The sequence below is a fragment of the Canis lupus genome, chromosome 33 (genome assembly GCF_048164855.1).
Source record: "Canis lupus baileyi chromosome 33, mCanLup2.hap1, whole genome shotgun sequence".
NCBI lineage: Eukaryota > Metazoa > Chordata > Mammalia > Carnivora > Canidae > Canis > Canis lupus.
Genome location: NC_132870.1, coordinates 36,800,734 through 36,806,733, shown reverse-complemented (window position 1 = coordinate 36,806,733; position 6,000 = coordinate 36,800,734).

Here is a 6,000-nt window from a genome sequence, read left to right as displayed (position 1 = left end):
GGTGGCTCAGCGGTTGTGTCTGCCTTCAGCTCAGGGTATGATATCAGGGTCTGAGATCGAGTCCTGCATTGGGATCCTTACAGGGAGCCTGCTTCTCCCTCTGCCTATGTCTCTGCCTCTCTCTGTGTGTCTCTCATGAATAAATAAATAAAATCTTAAAAAAAAAGAGTCTCTTATGGTTCATTTCCTCTCTCTCTCTCTCTCTTCTTCCCCTTCCCATATGTCCATCTGTTTTGCTTCTTAAATTCTACATGAGTGAAATCATATGGTATTTGTCTTTGACTGACTTATTTAGCTTAGCATAATACACTCTAGCTCCATCCATGTTGCTGCAAAAAGCAAAATTTCATTCTTGTTGAAGTCTGAGTAGTTTTTCATTGTATATATACACCACATTTTCTTTATCCATTCATCAGTCGATGGACACTTGGTAGAGCACACATTCTTAACATTACTTTCCCTTGCATTTATTAGAAACTTATTTTTGAGAAGTATTGTCTGAAAAATTTGCCACTCATTTTTAAAAATAATCCATATATCTTTTAAGGAATACCATAAAAGAGCTATATACCTGGACTGCATCTGGTTGTCTGCACATAAATACATTTTGTGAAATGCACCTTACTATGTTAATAACTTTCTATGAAGTATTATGAGAAAAACCCTGTGATTAAAAAATCTGTTTCTATAATATGGATATTATTGAAAAAATTATCCAGTTCATTGCACAGACTGTACTTGATGAGAGTACAAGACACACTTTCCCCCATGGTAATTTTTAAACTTTATGTACACTGAAAATCATGCAACAGATGTTGTGGAAAATAAAGCTGCCTACCAGAATTTAAAATAAGACTGTTTTCTAAGAACCATATACTATAGAGAGCAAACATAAGAGTGTGAGTATATAGCCTAAAGGACTGCATCTTCAACTCCCTCAGCTACTAGTCCTTTCTATACAATGCTTCATAGGAGATTTCCAAGGCAGAGACTCCTAACTGACTAGCAGCAACCTCTTCCCCACACAGAGCTCATCTCCATTACTTGGCTGCCTTCTCTCACTGTTCATTGTGCCCATGTGACTAGATCTCAGCAAGGAGATATGTGTGAAAGTGATGTGTAGCTCTTGCAGGTCAAGGATTTTAGGGAGATGGTAGTTCTCTCCACACTTCTTTTCCTTTGGCCTACGGACTACAGATGAAGATGAGACCTTAAAGAAAGCAGAAGTGTAAGTAGGAAGGACCTGTGGACTTATATCATCTCCCCACATTTACCTTCCCATTAACGTACCAGGCCTTGGACTGTCATATGAATGCAAGATAAGCTATGTTGATATGCTCTGAAATGTTAGAGTTGCTTTACCCAACTAATACCTTTTGATATTATTTTTTGATATGTAAGGAGAGGACAGCTGGTGACCCCATGTGAAAAGGAGAGGTTATAACATATGGTGTTTTGTTTATTTGTTTGTTTGTTTGTTTTGTTTTGTTTTGTTTTGTTTGTTTTTAATACAAGGCATAATTCCTCATTGGCCTAGAAAAGACTTAAGTAAACAGATGATGTATAGGAAGTGCTTGGTGAAGTTCACTGCCACACATATGTAAGTTATTAAAGGTAGCTGCCAGTAATACTAGTGGCCTTACTTTTGTTTTACTAATCATGACAGCCCAATTAAAAGGCCACAACTATGCCCAGGGAAGGCATTTTGTTTACTGTACTAAATCTTCACTTTCTGTTACCTTTTAGACTATTTTTTTCCTTTTTTCCACAAATGTCACTATTTTTGTCTCTGTTTTTGAGCAGCTGCTTTTATAAAAAACAATGAGAAATAAAGCATTTGGTTTCTTTTGGTAGTTGCAACATTTCAGAACTCTATTCCTATATAATGAGGAATGAGTTAGTAAAGCAGAGGATCATACAAGATATGGAAGAGTGCGTATTTCACAGAGGATGACATGGTATCAAACCATCCTGCACAGGGATGACCTCTGTGAGCTGGCTTGAATGCAATAGGCTAGTTAGTAAGATCCACAAGGAACATCTCAAAGAAATAAGGAGAATGTATATAGAGAGATTGAAATCTGGGAGAATCAGACAATCAACTGAGAACTCAAAATTAATCTTGGGAACATTTTCCAGTTAATGAGATTGATCAGAGATCATGACACTGACCAAAGCAATCCTAACAGAATAATTGTCTCTGGAGTAAAGCATATTTAAATATCATAGTAATATAAGTGATACTCACTGATTTTCAATTTTTGCAATCAAATTTGAGAACAATCTTGAAATATTTTGCAACTGTTATAAATGACAAAATAAAATTATAATTACAGCTATGAGGGTCTAGGAAAGTGAAAGGGATGAAAAGAAGGAGAAAGGGTGGGGGTCACTGCACAAATGAGAGAAATGCAGTCTGTGGTACATGTAACAATAGGGTGTTTTATTTTAAATAGTTTATTTGTTTGATAAAGAGAGAGCACAAGCAGAGGAGTGGGAGAGGGAAAAGCAGACTCCCTACTAAGTGGAGAGCCCAACATGGGGCTAAATCCCAGGACCCTGGGGTCATGACCCGAGGCAAAGCCAGACACTTACCCAACTGAGCCACCCAGGTACCCCAAAATAGGGTTTTATTTATGCTATTTGAAGATGAAGTGAGAGACCAAAACTGTTGGTATAATTGTCTGAGTTGAGGAGGATGTTAAAGAAAGGTGGAAAGTAGGGTAAAATTTAGCCAAGTTCTGTATACTGCATTTGGATTTTAAATAAGTAAATATTATAGAACCAAGGAATGGCCAATAGTGCTCATTCTTGAGGAGTAGGTCAGTGGGTGGTGAGGATGCTCAATGTTTCTCTATTTTAATATTTGCTTTATATGATTGGAAATGAATGTGTTGCTCTGATAATTCTTTGGGGGGATAAAAAAAAAGATTGGAAAGAGAGTTCTATGGATCTGAGTTTTCTTTTTTAGTATATGAATAACCTTTGAGAGATATCTAGTGAGGCCTAGGGAAGGTTTTAATACCTGCATAACTTCAGTATATAAATATAAGTAATATTTTGTGTAAGTATCATAAAACCAAAATTATTTTCAAAACATAAAAAAATTATAATCACATTGACATAAGTCAGCTTTCATTTAAAACTCATTAGAAATGCACATTGTAGACAAAATGTAGGATCACAATAGTTTACTTTTGTATTTTTTTCCATTTCTAAGTCCTATGTCTATTTCTCAGACCTATATCCTCAAAAGCCATGCTAAATTAATCTGATGAAAAGTGAGCCAACAATTCTAATGGAGATGAAACAAAAGGGAAAAAAATAACTGGGATTATAGAAAGACAGACTTTTTAGCCTAGCTGAAGAAGACCAAGAGATTTCTGAGGCTTTATGCTTCTTAGTCATTGAATAGATTTATATGTGCCATTGTTAATTAAAATAAGACCCTATTTTAAAACCTCATTTTTGTAGTTAGCCATTGTGAGGCTCAAGGGTAAATGCTTTCCTTAATAGTTATTTTAAGAATTACACACACATTTCAGTTTTGATTACTGGTTCATTAAATAATTAATGGATTTTTTTCTTTTTCAAAAGCTAGTATATTGTGGAGTGCATGAGTAAGCTGCCTTTGCCAGCTTACTTGAGTTTTACCATAACTCTCTCCATTTTAGAGAATTTGCTGTTAAACACTAAAAAGAGAGTGTGCCCAACTAAAATATTTGGAACTGAGCCAACTAAAATGGCTCTGTAATACCTGAATAGATTGTATTCATAACTATGTGTGTTGATAAGGTAGTTATGCTTTCTTTAGTAGGGCACTAGAAAAACCCCTGCTCACATAGCTCAATACTACATTACAATACTCTAGGTTTACTATGGTCAGACTGGTGTAGCTCACAAGATAAAAAGTAACTATCTTACATTTATAAGGGATTCTGTGGTTGATTTTGCTCTAAATTGGGCATGAAATAAATGCATTACTGAAAAAGTAGAGAAACAAAATCTATTATGAACTTGAAATGAATCTTGAAAAAGCCAATCATTTTCTATGGTGCACTATTTTCAATGCTATTGTTTTGTTTTATTCATTTTTAAAGTTTTGCTGAAAAGCAGTTATGCTATTCCTTCTCTTTTATTTCATTATTAAGAATTCAATATTAATGTTGATCTCTTCACCATTTGGTTTTATTTTAAAAGAACCATAAGAATTTTAAGGAATTTAAAGATTCTATTGACATAGTGACAGCTTTATGCAATACTTTTCACTGTATTCTCACAGGTTTCTCTAGCAGGATTTGAGATTTTCTTAACATCATAAAATTGACCAACAATTCATAATAGAATCTCTTAATTATTACAGGATGATGGGTCAACTATTCACCACAATTACACAAGGAAGCAATCAAATTTATAGAGCTTTTAACTCTACAGTTTCTAAATTCAGTTTTGTCTTAGTGGTATGATTAACTTCTTAAAAAGCTACAAGTCAGTGCTTTAATTGCTATTAGGTGAGTTTGTGTTAATTCGGTGTACTTGTAGTTTTATTTTTAGTTGTTGATGAATAAATCAGTTTAGAGATCAATGTATATCTCCTAAAGAGAAGTTAAATATTTTAAAAGTTAAGGACATTTTTGTGATTATGTCAGAAGTTCTGTTGGTCTGAAATTTTAAAATCAGGCTCATTATAATTACATGAGCATTGGAGTTTCTGCTCTAATATTACAAAAATACTTTGGGGAAAATTTTTTTCTGAGGAAATAGTTAACTTAGGAAGGCATTACAACCTAAGAAACTTTGTAACCAGGGCCCTAATAAAATCATAATCAAAGTAATAATATGGTAAAATTCCTAATAAATGAGGAATATCCTACTCTTCATCTTAAAAAGGAGAATATGCCTATAGTTTGATAGGGAAATGAGGAAGGAATACAGCTGCCAACTGAGGAAAACAAGAGCAGAGAAGCATCTCCAGGAGGAGAGGGTGGAGTATTTTGTTTCCTTTGCAACAAGTAGAATATCAAGGTAAACCAACCCAGGGAGATCTGCGGGTATGTGATCATACTATGCAACACGATTTCAGCCAGACTTTCTGCCTCCAGCTATGTGAGGGGAGCTAGCTTTCAGCTGATGATTCTTCGTAATAAAAAGCTGTAATATGGGGGATCCCTGGGTGGCTCAGCGGTTTGGCGCCTGCCTTCGGCCCAGGCCTGATCCTGGAGTCCCAGGATGGAGTCCCAAGTCGGGCTCCCTGCATGGAGCCTGCTTCTCCCTTTGGCTGTGTCTGCCTCTCTCTCTCTCTCTCTCTCTCTCTGTGTCTCTTATGAATGAATAAATAAAATCTTAAAAAAATAAATAAAGCCATAATATGTTGAGAAAGAAATATGTATAATAAATCAATGTGATTTCTGAATTATTTGGATAATAATTATAATTAATATAATTAATATTATATAATAATTAATTATTATAATAATTAATTATTATGGTATCATTTATGTGTTTGTCAGTTGTAATTATTAGTTATCTATTGCTTATGAAGCTATGCACTGTTGGAAAACAGACTGCATTTATTCATAGGAATTAATTTGCTTTTTCCCCTTTATGTAATATAAAAAGAAATATATGAATTCCAAACTATTCTCAAATTGATGATAGAGTCACATTTATGCTACCACAGTAGTACTCAAGAGTAATAATGCTCTTACATTTATTTTGTTTAGGAAGAGTTGCCTGATCAGTATTTTATTTTATTTTAAGATTTATTTATCTATTTTAGGGAGGGGATGTGAGGCAGAGGGAGAGGAGAGAGTGTTAAGTACACTTCACACTGAGCATGGAGGCCTAGATCTCAGGGCTTTGAGATCACGACCCTGAGATTCTGACCTGAGCTGAAACCAAGAGTCAGATGCTTAACCAACTGTGCCACCCAGGCACTCTTTGATCAGTATTTAAAAATTTGTAGGGATCCCTGGGTGGCTCAGCGGTTTAGGGACTGCC